Source organism: Ambystoma mexicanum, chromosome 4p (assembly GCF_040938575.1).
Source record: "Ambystoma mexicanum isolate Mex_15411 chromosome 4p, UKY_AmexF1_1, whole genome shotgun sequence".
Lineage (NCBI taxonomy): Eukaryota > Metazoa > Chordata > Amphibia > Caudata > Ambystomatidae > Ambystoma > Ambystoma mexicanum.
In genome coordinates, this window is record NC_090927.1 from 565,325,842 (window position 1) to 565,347,024 (window position 21,183).

The following is a 21,183-nucleotide window of genomic DNA, read 5'->3' on the forward strand; positions in this document are numbered from 1 at the left end:
TGTAGATGCCGATTGCACGGAAACTGCAGCTTGAGCTTGCTTGGCACCTCTACCTCGTCCACCACAAGGACATTTTCGTTGGCCTCTTCGACTGGCCATTCCTCTTGCCCTTCCAAATGAGGAGTAGTAATGAAAAGATCGACCCCTCCAAGGTTGTCCACTAGGACAAAAATGCTGAGGTTGCCTAACATTGTGTATAGGCGCTATATAAATAAACGATGATATCATATCATATAATAACAGCGCCACCTAAAGCCTTGGCTGCCGCCTTAGAGGTCTGCAGCTTCTCAAGGCTTTCGTCAGCCTTGCTGCCAAAAAGATGAGACCCATCAAATGGCCTGTTGAGAAGAAGAGCCTGCACATCAGGCAAACCTGCGCATCACGGTGCTCTTAGCCATGAACCTGCTGATGCTATCTGCAGTATCCAACCCAGACTGAAGGGACTCACACATGGCTTCCTTGTCGTCCTTAGCAATAGCCAGGAAGCCGATCCTTTCATCTCCTTCTGGAATATACTCCGACACCATAGATATGCACTCCCACAGAGTGTATGGAAATTTTGCCCAGGCACAGGTGGAGTTGGCCGACTTCATCGCCCTGCTCCCTGACGAAAATATCTTATGTGCCCATCCATCCACGTGTTTATCGTCCCTATTAGGAGGGATGTTAGGGTACGCTGCCTTGTTCGAGTTAGCCGTAGCTGCCAGGACCAACAGAGTCTCAGGAGTGGGGTGTTGGGACAGGTAGCCGGGGTTGCTACTGGAAGGGCGGTATTTTCTTGTAAGAGATTTGTCCACCTTCGGATTAGTTTCTGGGGTCACCCAATTCCTGGCCACCATTTTTGAAGAGCCACATAGAAAGGTAACACAGGATCCATAGCTGGATCCTGGTGCAAAATGTCGGTGAAATCATCCTGATCAAGATTGGCCCAAATATTCAACAACTCTAGACATAAGTTGCCTGTAGGAGGAGCCAGAATGCTTCCCTGGCTCCGGCTTGCCGAACTTCAGCTCAGGAGAGGTGTCAATACCACTAGCATTATGCAAAGTGTCACAAAGATCTCGCATCCTACTCTCCTCTGAAATTAGACATTCAAGAACATTAGGGGTCCCATACTGGAGACCAAAAGGGGCATCTTCCCCATCCAAATTCTCCTCCTCAAAAATGGAAGTGAGGGACTTAAAAACATCCTTTTTCGGTAGAGGGGCAAAAATGTTCTCTGGTGCGGAACCTAGAGGCTACAAATTAGTCTTTGGCGTCGACTTTGACTTAGCCAGTGCCTTTATTGGAGGCTCCACAGGCCCTGTGGGCTAAACTGACAAAGTCAGTCCAGCCGGCGTTGACGGATTTTGCGCTGAAGGTTTCGGCATCAACAGTTTCGGCACCGAAGTCGATAATAGCGCCAAAGGCCTGATAAGGGTTAAGGACCGTATGGGTTCCTCGACGGCTTTGGCGCGAGGACATTGAGGGCTTTGAGGGTTCGAAGGCATTGATGATCTTGATCGTTCACCACGTCTCGAGTGATCCTTGGACAACTTGCCCGACCGAGGCCTCAAGGGCTCTCGATGGGGATCCCGCTGTTTATTCGGGCTCGAGGGCATGCAAGTTTCCAGCTGAGTCTGCTCCTTTCCGGCTTCCACAGATGGCACTGACGGAGCACTGCTTTGTTTGTCAAATATCTTAAGCATCTCCACACGGAAAGCTTCCCACTCTGCCGGTGTTGACTTCTTAGACGGGCATGTCATCCTCTCAGGGGTGCCGCCTGATGAAGAAAATGAGCAAGGCAACTGGCGGTGCCTTCTCCTCGAGTGTTTTGACGAGGACAAAGAATGGCGGGAACCACTATGAGCAAAGAAAGAAAATAGGGTGACACCACTCTATTAAAACTGGCGCTCTCAGTTTGTCCCAAAATGGGCTGAAAAAAATTATAATAAGTTCAAAATGTAGTTATTCTGATTCTTAGGTAACTCAAAATTCTTTTCTTTCCAAGATTTGCCCTTGAGGTTCCCTCTAGGACTTATGGGAACAAGTCCTCATGGAAAAACAAAAGGAACTCTTTGTGTATATATCAGGAATTGTTTAATTCACAATCCTTAAAAAATGGACTTTTGATAGTGAGGCGAAACAATAATAGCTATCGGCCTTTAAATATACATGTGTCAATGCATTTCTGTAAAAACCATCTTCAGGGCAGTATACTTATAATGCTATAATTTGCAAACCTTAAGGAAAACATACAGTCAAAATATTTCACGCCATAATTGTGGTTTTTTAAAATGATAAAGTTCAAAAAATAACATACCAATTCATGCCAATTCAATCAGTTCATTAATGGGTTTCATCTCATTGTGCAGATTAGGGAGAGAGAAAGAGAATGCATGTCAACTTTAATTGCGTTCTCGTGCTAGTCGTCAAAAATGCTTAAATAACCTGTGTAATCCTACCTCCTTCTATTTATAAGCTGTGTCGTCAAACGTGATCTGAGCACGTACTGGAAGCAGCTTCTATGGGAAGATATGAAGACAATCAACCCCTGTGTCAATTCTACATGAGGCGAGAGCGCTTTAGTTACAAAGTCGCACTCACCTTGTCTCGGTTTTCAGATCGAGCTGAAGCCAGGCAGAGCTGCGAAGACGTGAGTGTGTGCCGACTCTGTGTGTATTTAACTATTGCCAGGAAGACAGAGCGAGGCGTCGTGCTCCCACTGGGTAGCCGGAGCACGTACGCCTTGTGCCCCACCCCCGTGAGAACACGATGGGGCGGGAATGTCTCCATGGCAACATGTGGACGCCTTGGTGAGCGTGATGGGCTGTGTCCAACAGTAAAGTCATTCAAAGAACCACTGCACTGTGTCAGCGGATGTCTAATTAGCGTGTTCTGTGCAAAGTTCAAATAGTTGAATTTTAGCGCTACGGGAGTAACTCCCTGGTACTAAGCCCTCTGTGATATCAGTGAAATCAATCGTGGAGCCCAAAATTGAACCCCTTCTGCCTAAGGTAATATGTGAAACCAAAAAGTGGATCACATTGATCATTGTGAGTGGTTAAAAATGTAGCTGCACTCGTTAGAAGCACCATATTTCATTTTCATTAACACTTAATGGTATATAAGGTAATGCTTGAGTTTGAACGTCTATAAAGGAATACTGTGTTAGAAAACAGTGGATTAAATAGCGAAACAAATGGTTGTATACTGCCTATTCAAATGGAGAGAAAACATAAACACAAAGTTCATTGCAAGGTTGTCTCACAGTTCAATACACCATATGGTAACTACGGTGTACTGTTGTGTTGCACATCAATACTGCTATGATTAGAGATAACACATGTAATTTATCTCCTCATTTAACCCTTTTGGTGTTAAAGAGCTGAGTCTGTCAATCCAGAATGTTTCTCTTTGATCTAGTCGCTTTTGTAAATTCTCATGTTGATCTCTTCTTTGCACTGTCTCGAGGATTACAAATTTGATTTTGGGCCAAATTGTGCTTTTTTTCTTGCCAATGCCTGGCTAACACAGAACAGAGAAGACTTACTGAAGCCCAAAACTAAGAGAGACATTACATTTGTGTTTATGTTTTTGACTGGCAGCCGCAGGCTAAAACCACCATTATAAATCAGACTTGATAATTAACAATTTAAAAATTCAAAAATGTTGAAAGATCGAACAACATTGTGGTGCCCACCTCTACTCTACTATTTAGGGAACCACTATGAGACCTTGAACGTTTGGCCTTCTTCCGCCGAGGAGAGTCGCCTCTCGACTCGTTGGTCGAAGGCCTAGCAGGTCGGGACTTATGGGTTTTGGACACCTTGCCTATCTGAAGCTTCCCCTTTCATTCCCGCAAGGCCTTTCCTGTCATTGATTGATACTTGGAGGACGCATCCGTCTCGTGGCCCTCACCCAGGCACCACAGACAAACTTGAAGAGGGTCCATAATGGAAATTGTTGAACCGTAGTCCTTGCATTTCTTGAACCTGGATCGAGCAGTCGTCGGAGTAGTAGATGAAGATATGTCGAGAAAGAAAACGGCAAATACTTCACAAGTACGAGGCGTGCCAAGCTTCACAAAGCAAACATGTTTACGTAAAAAAGTAACTGAGGCCAACGGGTGCAGTGTGTGCTACTTATAACATCCGATGAAGTCACCCTCGACGGAGGCCTTTGAGGGACATCAACTCAATGCAATCGAGGCTGGGCGCCCTCTGACGAAACTGTTTTCAGAAGCAGCCAAAGCTGGACATTACATGTCTAAGATGAGGAATACGTTGGGGGACACAATCCATTTGAATGGTGAATTTGATGTAGCGATAAGTGCAAGACTATCTTCACATTGTTCAGCACAGGCTGCAAAATTAGTGATGTTTATTGATGCACTCTAGAGATATGGAGATGAGGAAGAAACAGTGTACTCTGAATTCGCCTATTTGACGTCAACCGTACACGTATAATTGTCACGTTGGAAAAGGAGGGGTTTTCTCTATGCAGACCACTCACCCATGCAACATGCACCGCTATTGGACATGTTTATTAAAGTACTGAAGTTTCCATTGGCTATCGCAGTCGTGAAGTGTGCAGCCCATAGTAAAAGGGCAGATTTGATTTCTCACAGTAACAAAACCACAGATATAGAATCCTAAAGGAAAGCATATTTCTTAAGCATTTCTGATTTTGATGTAGAGAGTGTTAAACGATTTTTAGGCTGGTGCCTGGTATTGATGATAGGGTTTAATATGTTATCCATTGTACAATTAATTGAAATGCAATGTCGAACCCCATAGGAAGAGCAGGACCTATAGAAAAAACAGGGCTGTTCTTTATCCCCCATTGAAGCTTTATGGAGACAGGACAGCACTGGAAAGCCAGTTATCCCTCTAGCACTATTAAAGGTGGTGCTGGAGGAGCTCCATTACCCTGCACACACCACCAGAGAGAGTCTCACTGCAACAATTGCAGAAGACTGGTACACAACAAATGTATTGCAACTTGTGGCACTGTGTTTTGAGAACTGCATTGTATGCCAGAATTTCACAGCAGGACATACTTTAAGAACAGAGAGGAGCAACCCCAAGACCTAATGGTCCTTTTCAAAATCTACATATAGATTATATGGACATTTTGCAAATATGTAATGGCTGCAGGTACATGTTAGTGGTAGGTTTCTTCCTTTTCCAAATGGTTCGAGGCAGGCCCATGCACACACCTCAATGCTGCATGTGCTGTCAATTTTCTTGGGCATGATGTATTTCATAGATGGGGCATGTGCGAAGTCGTGTGGTCTGATAATGGACCACATTTTGTAAATGAGTTATTCGAACAGATAGTGCTTCTATTAGGCATAAAACACATGTTTTCTTCTGGTTATCACCCAAAGCCCTATGGTATCTGTGAGAGATGACATGGACTTCTTAAAGAAAGGATAGCAACATTGAAGATTGCTTTGAAGAGGGAGTGGCTGCATTGTCTGCCCCTCACTTTGTTGGACCCTAAGAAACAAGCCTGGTTCAGATCACCACCTGACCTCTCATAAGTTGGTGACTGGACGCCTCATCAGAATACCCCTTGCTCCTTCCACTCGAACAGAAACTGATACCCACAGTGTAGCGAAGGCTTCAGGTGATGAGATGCATGATTATTTGACAAACATAACCGCTAGTGTTTCTTTTATTTCTCAACAGATCAAGCAGCGGAGGAAAGGGTTGAAACAGATTGAGGAAGAAAGCCAAACCATTGATCCCAGGAAATTGCTAAAACAATCAAGTTTGTACCCAGGGGACCAATTGCTAGTGCAAAGCTTTGTGCGCACTTGGAATAAGCCGAGCTTTGAAGGACCGTACCTAGTAGAGGTGGTCATGCCCACAACTGTAAAATTAAAAAGACAGAAGAGCCTGCCTGCATCTGAATGACATAAAGCTCTACAAAGGAGAGACCCCCACACCTCTGGCAACCCATGACAGTGAAGCAAGAGAAGAAGTTCCATGGATAACAGGATCGGCTACCAAGGGGAAATCCAAAGACTTATCAGAATAAAGAAAGTTTTTGAACATTTCAGTCTTTGCCAAGTCTGAAGGGAAGTGAACATTGCAGCAATTACAAAACAATTTTAGTTAAGAAAAAGGAACAATGGGCTAGATACAAAGCAACCACATACATACATATATCACTTCATGTTGCCAATAACTGTAACATTGCGTACATTTTTTAATGCTCTTTTCAAAAATATTCTCCAGTCTTACCCAGCTTTACTAAGGTGAGACATGGATGTGGTCACATTGTTTGGGGATCCTAAAAATTGGCCTATTATTTTCTGAGTTATCATTGCAATTATCCTGCAATATTTGTTCTAAAAAAGGGAGGAATTCAATAAAAGTGACCTAAACACACATTGAAACAAAAAGAGAATGACAATGTTTCCGAGTACAAGAGGTACCATGCAATTAAGAAGACCAATAAGGTCATTTTAATGATGCTTATATTGTCATTCTGTACAGTGATGTGCCTTTACTTCCTTATTATTACATCTTTTTGACCATTAATTCTTAATAACACAGGTGAAATATTGAGTGATGATGCTCCGATGATTATCCCTAGTAAAGGTACAGGTAATGTGCTCCCTAATGTTTCTGAACAAATTGTCTGACTTAAAAGGGAAATTTAGAAGGAGATAATAAACACATAAATGTATATTTCGATAGTTTTGTCCATATAAAGAATAACATGTGGTATCAACACATGAAGAAAGTGGGGAGAAACACATCAGATGAAAGCTGTTATGTTTGTTGCCTTATTCCTTATGCTATGGGAGCATCTAAAATATTCATAGCCACACAAGTACCAATAAAAAAGGCACACTGCATGATGCACCCTGCACTTTGCCTAACCAGAGGCCAATTCCATGGCAAGGCGACTTAATTGGTATGGATGAATAAAGCGAAATCCCAAAGAGAAGACAATTATGTACAAAAGATTAAGACAAGAGAAAAGCGAGAGACTGTGAACTAAATAATAAAATATGAGCAGACTGGAATAAATGTAGCAGGGATCAGGTTTAAGGAGAATCAGGTGTTACAATGCAAGGATAAAACAGGGAAAGAATTACGAGAGTGCTGGGAGAGAGGCCAAATACAAATTACAGTCCTGACTCCAGAGGGATGGGCCTACGGACTGAGCATGTGTAAAGCAATAGCCTTATCAGAACAATGGGAAGCAATCATAATGCAGAATAAGAATGCAAGGACCAATGGGTTGAGATCGCAAGGTTAATAATGATGATGAGGGGGGCCCATTGCAGATATTAGCCCTGAAGAATGCATCTTTATGCTTCAGAAATAATGGCACAATTAAAGTTGGAGTAAATGCCAACTGTGGTTGTGTTTTTGATGTACCAGGCATAAAGGGAGGAACAGCAGTCCTGATGGATCACTACTGGGCCTGTAGATGAAGAGCATATATGAAGCTACTACCAGAATGGGGAGGGGTTTGCTCATTAGTATTGATGAATATACCAGCCTTAGGAGTATCACAAAGTGAACTGCATATCACAGACTTTCCAAAAATGGATGTGCACCAAAGAAAAAAGAGGTAGCTCAACCTCCAATGGCTGAAGAGAGAGTATTATTTCACAGCAAAATCAATAAAAGTTTATGACAATATTCCATATGAGCATACACTATTTGACAAGACGGCAATGAAATTTACATCTATATGTATGCCAGGACATGAGACTTCAGTGAATGCCAAATGGTTACAGATCACCAGATGGGAGCTGCTACAAATGATGAACACGACAATCAAAAAATGCATTGTGATCAAAGAAGACCTGAGGGCCATCAGGCTCATGGCCCTCCAGAACAGGTATGTCTTGGACTTGATTACAGCAATGAAAAGTGGCATTTGTGCCAAGATCGGGTCTTCTTGCTGTATGTACCTACCTGCCCGTGATGAAGAAAATGGGACCTTGACAGAGGCAATAACGATGTTGTTAAACTTACATCAATAAACAGAAGAAGAAGTAGATGAGACTGAAGGAGATGATTGGATCTCCATGGCAAAAGTTGCAAGCTACTTGGAGCAATACTAGCGTTAGTAATGCTGGGATTATGGGTTGTGAGTATCATCATTGGACAATGTCAAAAGTCAGCAAAGAAAGATATTGGGTTGAAGATAATAATCAATATAAATGCTGAAACTGGTGAACATATAAACGCGAGTACCACCCGTGAACACATACAAGGAAGTCCCCTGTTACCCCCAGTAACGAAGTTCTATTACCCTAAAGACCACACGAAATATGTAGGGCATTGGGTATTCTATCCAATGTCCCGGGAGTGCTGCTATATGACTTGGAATGTGGATGAACATATTGAAAATGCAGGTCACCTGAGAGGGATGACGAACATATGGATCCCAAAGAAGCCACAGTGTGCAGATAAGGTGGAGAAGATAGAGGGGGTGGTTGAGGTCTCGACCAGAGGGGGGGAATGTAGAGGAGCGGATGACATCATCTCTAGTGCCTGCCCTTCACCCCCATCACACTGGAAGAAAACAGGAATACTCTGTGCACGGCACCAGATACCGTCCCAGTACCATACCGAAGATATGAGAGATGTTATGCACAAACCGTATCGAATGTACCCTCGAATTGATGTGGTGGAAGGATGTCGGCATACATCATTGGACATAGAAGATGTGTATTTTCTTTAAATTTAGTCAGCCAGAGTAAAGTGATGTCATGAAGAGAAGATTCTAAGATGTACTGAAACAGTATGTGAATGCTTAAAGAATGATAATGTAACACGAGAAACATGTATGCAGAAACCAAGAAATCATATATACAAAGAAGATGAGTAACCAGATGAGTAGTGAATGTATATACGCAGAACAGCAAGGTAGATGAGATAAATAGAAGCTTGCTGCAATAGAAACTATAACATGAGTAAAGCGGTCATGATGAAAAGGTGGACACTGAATTGAGTCAAAAGTACCTCATAGACAAACCAGGGCCGCAGATTTGAAATATTACAGCAAACAGCTTCATGCAAGGAACAAAGAATAACTGTTTTGCAGAGACTAAGGATGACACAGCAAGACATAATTGGAAAGTACAAAGGGAGTTAACAAGGATAAGCTACGAACGAAGGGTACATTTCTCTTAGATTAAGCTGCACGGAAAACATCTGCAAGTGACAAGTATTAGACAATTAAGGGTGAAGGAAGCACATGTAAGACAGAGCAACCAAGTTTCCAGAGGCCAAGAGGAGTAATAGCACCCATCATAATTGAATCAAATAGCAGTAATAAACAGGTCAAAATGGACAAATTCATGGTCCACCGACACGTGGTGCAAGACTCAAAAAAAATGTCTATTCATTAAGAATCAGAAGAATATAGTACCCTGACTCCTTTAAAAATCCCAAAGAAGTAAACAGTCAGCAAGGTCAACTACAAGGAGAAGCCGTGGCTCAAGGTCTAACTGATGAGAGATGGTAGGCCAATTGACCAAAGTGGGCAGTGATCTGACGTTGTTCTCTGCACCTGGGTTTTCGTTTGGTTAATATGGTGTTAGCGAGATGAATGTCCAAGGTTGGGAGAGTATGCCAACCAATCATTAGTAGCCATGTAGTGACATGCTATACAATGTTGCACAAGCCAATCTGCTGTTATTATTTCTCTATAATCTGTATTATACGTATTTGGAGGTAGTCCGAGGTGTGCCTACCAGATAAGGGGCAGCCAATAATGTTATTAACTGGTATACATACTATAGGTGTATATGTTCCCTTTACCAATCCCTCCCCTTGTTAGGTTTCATTGTTTGCCACATAGGAGTATGTCATTGCTGATGTACATTGAAGTATAAAGCCTTTGTATAATCAAAACTAAGATGAGAGTGTGTGAGCTGCATTTCATATGGTCACCAGATTTCCCTACTTTATTTGAGCTGACAATAAAGTAGTACTTTGCCATATTCATTGAGTCTGTCGGGTTATTTGGGTCCAAGGTCATTTACTATGGTAATTCCATTATGCGCATGAGATACACTCCAACTTGATTAGTTATATGCTGTTAATATAGTTTTGGTAACTTCTTTTTTCCCTTACTTCAATGTACATGTAGTACTGATGTTCAAACATTTACATATGGTACTGATTATGGATTGACACTATGACTTCTTTTTGGCATCCTTTCTACCCCCATATAACCTATCCTATCCTCTCTGGTCCCATCCTCCTATCTCATACTCTCTGCCATTACTCTCTCCATCATGTCTACATCCATACATCCTACCCCCATTGTGTCTACTCCTACCCATCCACCTTACCACTACCCTTTCTACCACTCGCCTGTCCATGCTATCCCACTCTCTGTTACCCATCCACTGTTCTCCATCCTCTATATTCCCATGTACCCACTGTACCCCCATTGTCTTTATTTAAACCCACCCACCCATCCAACATGCACCCACTGTACCCTACACACTTAATTCCTATCCATCCTACCTCCTTCCCCTCTTCCTCTACCTCTATCAATGCACTCACCCTATGTGTACTATGTCCATACACTGTCAGTATGCACACTAATTCTACTTCCACCCTGTCTACTCCCACCATGTTTATATACTGCCACTAAATTCACACCCTCTCTCCCAAAACCAATGTGCTCTGCTACCATCTTCTCTACTCACACTCATCCACACTATTTGCAATATGTCTAACCCTGTGCAGACACACTAATCAAAACTGTGTACCCCTACCCAAATACTGTACTCATATTCTCTGTACCTTCACACACCCAGCCACCATACATGTTTTGTCTCTATTCCTATCATCTGTACCCCCATTCACGGTACCCCATACTTTGTACCCTTGCCACCCTATTACCTCTATTATCTCTACTCTTGCCCAGCTATCCTACTCCCAATATCTGTACACCTAACGAATCACTATACCCCATACTGTGTACAACCATCCACTCACCCTATGTCTATTCTTTGTAACCATAGCCAGCGTACCTCCACTCTGATTACCCCACCCAGTCATCCTATCTGCATGTGTGCCACCTCCACCATCTTACCCCTTCATTTACTACCCCTACCCACCCTATCCGTCCACACCCTACCTCAATCCTCTTTTGCCCTGTATGCCCTCTCTATCTCTATTTTCTCTTTTTGTGCCCAGTTACCCTACCTGCAACCTATGTACCCCATATGCACTCACCCTACACCCACACTCTGTAGCTCCATCCATTCATGCTATCTCAATTTTCTATATAATACCTCCACTGTTTTCATGCTCAATCCGTCATCCTATCCGCATCTACCCTACTTCCACCACCCTACTCTACTCTCACACTCTCCCACCCACACTATCCCCACCTTCTATACGCCTACACATGCATGCTGTCAACACCCTCTTTACCCTCACACACTCACCGCACTCCATTATTTTTCTACAGCCATGTATACACTGTACTTCTGTCTTTATTTCAGTCCACACATCCTAGCTCTACTCTACTGTTATCTATTCATTTTGAGTGGATCTTCCTTTTATGAAATATTTCTATTCTCGAGGACTAGAGGTGGCATGTATGTACTAATCATATTTGTTTCTTTGCAACATTGCTCAACCATGCTTACGAAAAAGCATCTAGAACATGCCAAGAGGAAGGATCGCTTTCAGGGAAGTAATGATTTTAAATATAGAACTGTTGATGCTCATGTTTCAAGTTTTGTACACACTTCTTTTGATGGCAATATACCCATGCTTATTAGTGATAACGTTTTTGAAAATGTCCATGTCAGAGTGATAAAATGAAAAATGTATCAATACCATTAGTAGTTAGTAAGAAACAAAAGGTTTTTAATAGGAAACAAACAAAAACTCCTTTAGGTTCTAGAGAGAGGAATACAGATATACTTACAGCTATAAGAGAAGGATACTTAGAGGAGTGGTGTTCTGTTGGCAGCTTCAACTCGGTATACACGTATGCTGAGCTTTTAGTGCGAGAATCGGGGCAATGTCAGTCCTTGTGTGCTATTGGTGACGTTTATGTGTTGTAGCGCTGTGGTGAAGTGCATGCTGCTTGTGGTGCGAGAGGTGGTTGTGTTAGTTTGGGTGAGATAAGTATGTAGAAAGTTTAGAGCTTTTTTTGGTTAGTGGGTTATATGTTTTGCAGCTAATCACAGTATGGCTGAATGCCTGGGTTTTGGGAATCCTGCATGGTGTGAAAGCGGCATACTTGAGAGTCCCGCATGATGTGGGAGAGGCCAATGCGCAACTGAGCAACTGAGTATAGTCACTTACTTTGCTGGATTTGGGAAAAAAGTGAATAATTCAGCACAATCCTAAAACACAGCTAGAATCAAGAGTCCCGCAAGGGGAGAGAGAGGCCCACACCTGGAGGAAATTTCGGTTTTGGCATGACGCAATCCCTGTTGTATTCTAATGAACTATGTCTACTGTTGTATTCTAAAGAACTATGTATAGTGAGGTTGGAGTGTCTATTCTCCCCCTTGGGTTTAGGAGCAGGAGTAGTGGTATCCTCTTACCCTAACATCTAAGTGAATATGTCTGCTTGAACTTTCGGTGTGGTACGGGCCGTGATGATGTGGATGAGTCATCTATGAGATTTTGTCTTGGTCTGTCTATGTGTTTGGTCTGTAGTGTCTTCCTCTTGTGGCTGTCTCTCAAGATGTCGTGGAATGGACATGTAATATTTTTGCAAGTGTTGCACATAAATGATAATGCTCAAAGACAAGTCAAGAAATTGCCGAAAATAGATGACTTTGAAGTTCATGAGAAAACAGGATTTCTGGGTCAGTCTCTAGCTTGTCTTGATAAAAGCAGATGCAAGAGTCACTTTCATCATATACAGATGCTGGCTACACATCATAGCAACATGAGATACCATCTACATACATTGTATTACTGCAAAAACCCCATGTATGACCTTGCACTTTTAAATAAAACACTCATGAGTGCAACTGTTGAAAGTTTGCTTTCTACACTTCAAAAGATTAACATGATTCATTTAAAAGATGTACATGTGGATGAAACCCTTACAGGAAGTGGAAATTATGAACATATGCTTTCAATTATCTAATTTCTCAAAATTCCAAAAGAGGTGTTGCAAAATTTGAGTTGCCACAAATGAAAAACCTGACATTTTTTTGTGTCTTCTTGATGCACTTTCTATAAAGCACAAGTACAACTAGTGTACATTGAGGAGACAGTTGCAGATATGGTACAAGATGTTTGGAAAATAACTATCTGTATTTGTTTGTAGAACAGTGATTTGATACAATTTCCACTATATGTTTGTAGACACTGCTTTTGGTTTTACAAAAGAAAATGCATTCCTTCTAGAAGTGTCTTGGATGACATGATAGTGCCTGACATCCCTGTTGTGCTTCAAAATTTAACATGTTTGAAGTTATTGCATTGCAAACTGTTCATCCTTTTCAAGTAAGTGTTAGGCTGCAAACAAAGAGGACACAACTGCCAAAGAATTAATTAGTGCAAGGCGTGAGAGCCAATGTGTATTTGCCTCTCAATTAGCAAGAAAATATCGACTCCCTAGGGGTGAAATGGAACATTGCCGATTCTCTGTTTGTTTTAGTAAATGGCATTTCCAAAAAAGATAAGTACTTTTGAGAATAGCTTATAGACATCAGAAAGATGAAAGAAGCTTTAAAGCTTCTACTGAAGCACAATGATTTGTAAAAAGGCAGCCTGAGTGTAGCAGATTTGTCTATGCTTAATGTTGAATCCACAAGCAAGAGCAGTGAAGGTCAATTCCAATGTCTATCTGTTTCAGAAGGGAATAGTTTATATGAACATTACACTATTCATCCTCTACAATCACATGAAGTCATAGGCGACTGTTTTGAATGATACCAGATTAAAGCAATAAAAGGTGCACCAATCAGAGTCTGTGAAAAAACCTTAGAAACTTGTTGTTCCCATATGCTTTTTCCTACTGGAGGAAGATTGCATGATTGGAAGGCTCCAAATTGTTCTTCAGAATATTGTTGCACCCAAATGTATTCTGAAGATTCCTGGTTCAATACCAATATTGAATATATTTTTCACTTACTGTATGAAAGTGAATTGTGAACATTATGTTATGCTGTTGCTCAGACACTTCATACAAGAACTACATTTTAAAATGGTTCTGCATGTGAGATAAGAAAATTAAATTTTGGAAGTAAAAATTATCAATGTCCTTGCCAATATCCATTGGCAGGTACATTTACTAACGTTGTATAATGTTATGGTTTTGAAGCAAAAGTACACAAGATCAAATGTATATAATTTTGAATGGTCAGATTTCTGAGTACCTTAGTTATTTACTATTCTTTATTGTTTTCTTTATTGTCATTAGTCCCTGAAGAAGGTCTGAGATAGACCGAAATGCATTGGACAACAGAATGTTTGCAAACGGCCTTCTAAAGATGATGAATTATCAATAAATACATTTATACTTTACTTCATTGAATCAACTGAAAACTTTTTTTTCAACATATTTTGATAATTAACGGATGTTTTCAAGATAATTCAATGGGTTTCCAACACAGGTCCTTCCAGCAGACCGGTAATATTAATCCGGTCAACATTATACCATTATATCTTCACCGCCCCTGGCAACGAGGAGGAATCTGGCAACAGGACCAAATACCATACTAAATATTGATTACCTTAGAGCAAGTACGTAGTGCCCACTCATCTTTTCTTTTTTGACCATCGTCACACCAGTTTGCACACTGGGTGAGAAGCACACTGAACGTTTCGAGTATATGAACTATGTCATATGAAGAATTAAGCGGTCTAACTAATAAAAAAGCGGAAACTCTGGAATTTACTCCCGAAGAGGCCAATGCAATATTAGATTCTATAAGAGACACTGGAACAAGTCCAACTATCACTGATCCTAACATTAGAATTAAAACATTGGAACGCCTTATCCGTAAGGTGATTAACAGAAAATTGCATGCTGTCACTCTTACTAAATACTATAGAGCACAAAGAATCCCAAGAGGACTAAGGATTCCATTGTGACCTACCCTATGCAAAGAGAGTCATGAGTTTGTGAACAAATGGGAACAAATTTTGAACAAATGTTCTTTAGATTTAATATTATTAACAGTCCAGGAACTTTCAAAAGAGTTGGATAAGCTTACAGCAGAAATTTCAGAGATACAAGCAGAGCTAACCGAGGCACTAAGTGCATCTGACTTAGAGAAGATCTTAGAAGACATCAATAATAACCTTACAGAATACAGAACAGAATTGGAAAACAAGAAATTGCGAAAATTTCGTAGAGATACATATGACTATTTATATGATGAGGTTTACAGCTCGATGAACAAATACAATCAAAGGCCAACTCCCAGGAATACAACAAGCTCATCAGACCCGGACACGAGTCGACGAGCTCCGAACAGCAAAACGCAGGGGAAGGTACGAGTACCAGCTATAAACACCCTACAGGAAGAGGGTCCAGTTCTAATATTTCTTTTTTAGACAGAGGCCAACGAGGAAGAGGACCAGGAGGGGACGCAGACAGAAATCAACAACGCCCACATACCCGACTGAACCCCAGGAAAACTTAGTAGTCAATTTGTCAGGATACCCGTTGACTAAGGAAGAGAATGATCTGTTGCAGAAAGGACTAAACTTTGTTCCAACATACCATTCTAATTTATTTGAAAAGAAAATAGAACTTTTTAAGTTCACAAGAAAACTTGTGAAAAAGACTAAAGGCCTTTTTTGATTCAATTGAGGAGACAACAACAGATAACTCAGCACCTGAAACTGCGTATAAGGAATTTAAACCTAAGAGTAACTTTATACCACCAGTCAATTATCCTATAATTGATTTATTCCAAAGGATGGTTACCACTGATCTCAAGAAACTCTCATATAAATCGCCGCGCCACAGTAACTTCAGTAAACAAGAGTTGAACATTATTCACAGACTACTTTCCAACAAAGATATCACATTTAAACCAGAGGATAAAGGGGGAGCGATGGTAATACAAGATACTACAGACTATCATCAAGAATGCACCCAGCAACTGTCGGACAGAACTGTATATAATCCTATAGACAGAGATCCTACTAATGAAATTCAACAGAATTTGGAATACATATTGGATGTAGCAGAAGGAAATGAATGGATTTCTGAAAAAACCTGACGCTTTCTAACTACCACAAACCCAAGGATACCCGTTTTTTATACTATTCCTAAAATGCATAAAACATTAATTAAACCACCTGGCAGACCCATTGTGTCTGCCACCAACAGCATCTTACAACCTTTGGGAACATACTTGGACTATTTTCTTCAGCCTGTTATACAAAATACCAAGACCTATATCAAGGATACTACTCATTTTCTTAATATTCTAGCTGGTATATCTATCAACGAGGAAATTATTTTGTTTACTGCAGATGTACGGAGTTTATATACTTCAATTCCACATAACGAAGGACAAGAATCAGTGGAATGGCTCTTACTGAACACTAGGGAAGTAGAAGCATCAAAAGAATTTTAATGATCCTTTTGGAATTCATTGCCCAAAATTCATACTTTAGGTACAAGGAGCAATATTACTTACACACGAGTGGTACCTCAATGGGAGCTACAATGGCACCGAGCTATGCTAATAGCTTTATGTACAAATTTGAAATGGAGAACATTCTAGAACATGAGACCTGGAAACAACACCTCTGATATTGGGGAAGATATCGACGATGTATTTGGGATTTGGCAGGGAACTGAGGAACAGTTCACATAATTTGCAGAATTTCTTAATACCATCAATGTGCATATACAATTCACAACCACTCATAGTAAGAAAGAGGTCAATTTTCTGGACATTACTGTGATGCAAAAAGACTTGAAGCTTGTTACAACCTTGTATCGTAAACCTAGCGATCGAAATAACCTACTACATCACCTAAGTTTTCATCCTCAAAATACTCTCAGAAGTCTCCCTTATAGCCAACTATAAGGGTAAAAAAAATAGTGCAAGAAGAAGTTGAATGTCAGAAACAGACACAAGAAATGGCCACGAGATTCTTACAAAGAGGTTACTCGACACAAGAAATCGAAGATTCAATCTCCAAAGTGGCTACAATGGATAGGCAAGTGATATTGACCAAATCCACAGATACCAAAGAAATCCCATTTATCTATGTGACAAAATATTCCATACAAAGCAACAAGATCAAAAAAATTGTTTTGAAATATTGGCACTTTCTGGCAGAAGATAGGATATTGGGACATCTCTACACAACCCCAGCAATGTTTGCTTACACTAGAAGCAGGAATATCAAGGACATGCTGATACGTAGTGACACTCAAGTACAGAAACCAAGATCAAAAAGGAAGCGAAATTACCCATGTCTGAACTGTTCGAATTGCAATATGGTCCAGAAGGGGGACATTGTGTTTCATCCAAATTCAGGCCAAAAAATGTACTTGAAGAAATGTGCTACTTGCGATACCATGAATGTCACATACAGCATCAAGTGCCCATGCGGCAAATATTAAGTGGGCCAAACTACTCACAAAGCTAAAGTGAGATGGAATGAACATCGATCCAATATCCGGACAGGCAACATGAAATCCCCTGTATCGAGACATTTTAAGGAAGCCAAACACCAAATGGCACAGATGAAATTTCAAATTCTTGACGTACTGGAGGTTACTTGTGGCACTAATGTGGACATTAACAGATTGTTAAATCAGAAAGAAACTTATTGGATTGAAAAGCTCAACTGTATGCAGCCAGGTGGTCTCAATGAAGAGTGCAATTATGCATGTTTCCTTTAATTCTAATTGTATTAGTTTATAAGTTTAAAGGTTTAAATTAAGGAGAAAAAGAATTGATGATAAGTATGTTGTTGTTTACAAAATGACTTACCATATGAGTAACAGGTTGATGCCTATGAAAGAAATGAATTTAGAGTGCATTATTAGGTTGATCAATACACAATAGAGCGTTCAATTTGTCTACATTATCTAACATGTATATTATGCAATCCTTAATGAGAGTTGTTATATTTTCGAATATACCTTTAACTAATAATATCAACAAGTGAAGGATCTTGGCTGAACCATTGTAGTTGAAAAGACTATATCATTATACATATGGTTTTAGATTAATAGCAGGTGTTCTTAAAAATTGATTAAATTGGGTTGTTCCAGTGAATTGCCACCTATTGATGGAAAAGTACGAATGGCATGCACAGAATAACGGTTTTGGTCACGGAAATATCATTATTAATGTTCTCACAGAGAAATCACCACAAATGACACACGAGTACGGTATCAATAGAAAACACTACATCAAAATGGCTGCCGGCACGCGATGGCGCCATTTTTTCAACATAAAAACAGCCGGGGCAACCAGCAACGCGTATCTACGCGAGCGAGGCGCCCTGCAGCTGCAATACGGTTTTACCACAGGTAAGAATCCCCTCGCGGGGAGGCGAAGCTTTGTCAGTTAGAGGATTATCCCAATAACAACTCCCTTTTAGATCTTAAATCTATATTTGTTACCATTTAGATTGCCAGAATATACAGGAAGACACTTAGCGGCTATACATCAGCACAACTCAGAAAGAACGCTCAGGTGGAGCAGGAATTGGAATATTTTTCAACAAGAAAGTTAACATAAATAAGGCTAAAGCCACAAAGCAACATTGTACAGCTACATTTACTAACGTTGTATAATGTTATGGTTTTGAAGCAAAAGTACACAAGATCAAATGTATATAATTTTGAATGGTCAGATTTATAAGTACCTTAGTTATGTACTATTCTTTATTGTTTTCTTTATTGTCATTAGTCCCTGAAGAAGGTCTAAGATAGACCGAAATGCATTGGACAACAGAATGTTTGCAAACGGCCTTATAAAGATGATGAATTATCAATAAATACATTTATACTTTACTTCATCGAATCAACTGAAAACTTTTTTTTCAACATATTTTGATAATTAACGGATGTTTTCAAGATAACTCAGTGGGTTTCCCACACAGGTCCTTCCAGCAGACCGGTAATATTAATCCGGTCAACATTATACCACTTGCCAATATCCTTGCCACAATGAGAGGAACTAAGGAAGATTGGTATAGAAGGCACTCAGAAGTTAGATGCATGAACAGAAATGAGGGCCCTTGGTTTGGGATGATCTTGTAGAGTGAATTCAAGAAAACAATCCACAGAAAGAAGACATAGAATACATGACACCGGGAGAATTGTGTGCCATGGACCCTGTAAGTGTATCTTCATGCTTCCATCATTGAGTTTTAGCCATGTTAAATTAGATTTATATTAAAGTCGAAATTTGTTTGTAGCAGGATATGTGGCAAAGCATTATTCCTTATACAATTCCACTGTTTTATCAATCTGCACCAAATTGTTCATAGTTGCCTATTAGGACCCTCCGGACATTACTGGCTACATGCCATTTGGACACCTCACCCCTTTCACTGGATTTTGGCAAAAGTCAACATTTGTTTGTGGGTTTGTGGCAAAGCATTGTTCTTTATACAATTCCACACCGTCTTACCAATCTGCACCAAACTTTGCATAGTTACCTGTTAGGACCCTCAGGACATTACTGGCTTGATAACATGTGGACACACTACCCCTTTCCCTGTATTTCCGCAAAAGTCAACATTTGTTATTTTTTGGCTTTGTGGCTTGGTGAGGCGATGTTCCTTATACAATTCCACATCGTTTCACCAATCTGTATCAAATTTTGCATGGTTACCTGCTATGACCCAATGGACATTACTGGGTGTATGACCCCACCCTGTTCCCCCAGATTTCAGCACAAGTCAAAATGTATTTGTTGGTTTGTGGCTTGGTGAAGCATTGTTCCATATACAATTTACATACTGTTTCACCAATCTGCATCACATTTTGCATAGTTACCTGTTAGGACACAGTAGAAATGACTGGGAACATGGCATGACACACCGCACTGTTCCCTGGATTTCAGCACAAGTCAAATTTGTTTGTGGGTTTGTGGTTTGGCGAACGTTGTTCCTTATACAATTCCACTCCATTTCACCAATCTGCACCACATTTTGCATAGTTCTCTTTTATCACCCTCTGCACATTACTATCTACATGACATTTGGACACCCCACGCCTTTTCCCAGATTTCAGCATGTTCACACATGAGAAGGTTGCCTGAGATCGGCAAAACATCAATGTGATCGTAGAAGGACTGGTTTCCAAGATATTTGCACCGCAATTCACCACAATGAACTGTACCACAACAGAGTGCGACGACAGGTGGGGAGAGAGCACAGAAGTTCCCAGTATGCAGCAGCACACCAACTACCGCCTCCCGCCAATGTCTGCTCTGGGGTATGTCAGCCAACCACACTCATCCATTCTCAGTGCAGTTTGCTTCAGGGTGCAAAGCACATCAAGCAATAAGCACATCGGAACAGTGTCCCACAGGATCAGTGTTATCATGCCTGTCTACAGAATTTGTTTGGAGGATAGGTACTTCTGCTAGTATGTAATAAAGAAAATGGTCCAGTATGTTCTATGGAACATTTCTTTCGGAGAAAAGAGTACCAGGCATGTGAGGATCCACATATACATATGCGGTTGTGGATTAAAGATGCTTCTCAGTTTGGTAAAGAAAGTTATGGCTGTGTGATGAAGTTTATACATAAATATTTTACTTGTTCCATCCCTGCGCAGCATGTTGATGCTGATTTACGGAACAAGGTGGAAAGGTTTCAGAAGCACTCATGTCGAAAGAAAATATAAAAGTAAAGACAAGTACTACTGCAGATTTAGTTTTCCTAAGCCTGTTATACCAGCTAGTTGAGTAATTAGTCTAATGTCATCTGTTCAACACAATGTTACTGGTAAGTCCCCCACAAATACGTACCATTTAAAAAGAGATAAGGAATGCCAATTCATTAATGATTACAATCCTGCCATTGCTCAGCCTTGGAATGCAAATACTGATATACAGTACATTGCAGATGATATAACAGCTCTGCTAATTATGTTACAGCATACATGGCAAAAGCTGAAAAGACCAATGCAGCTAAAGTATGGGCAGACTTATCAGCGGACAAAAGTCTAAGTCAGAAACAACTAAGCTTTGGTCTCAAGATGTTCTGTCACAAAGAGTGTGGAAGT

General features: G+C 40.6%; 1 long non-coding RNA gene across 1 annotated transcript in view; it reads left to right on the forward strand.

Moving 5' to 3' along the window:
* The window catches only part of LOC138453351 (uncharacterized), a 308,088-nt gene extending 289,121 nt beyond the window's left edge, over window positions 1–18,967 (forward strand). The window contains exon 3 of the long non-coding RNA XR_011260406.1: window positions 14,380–18,967. This is a non-coding gene — a long non-coding RNA (uncharacterized lncRNA). The remainder of the gene's footprint in view (window positions 1–14,379) is intronic.
* The last annotated feature ends 2,216 nt before the right edge of the window (window positions 18,968–21,183 follow it).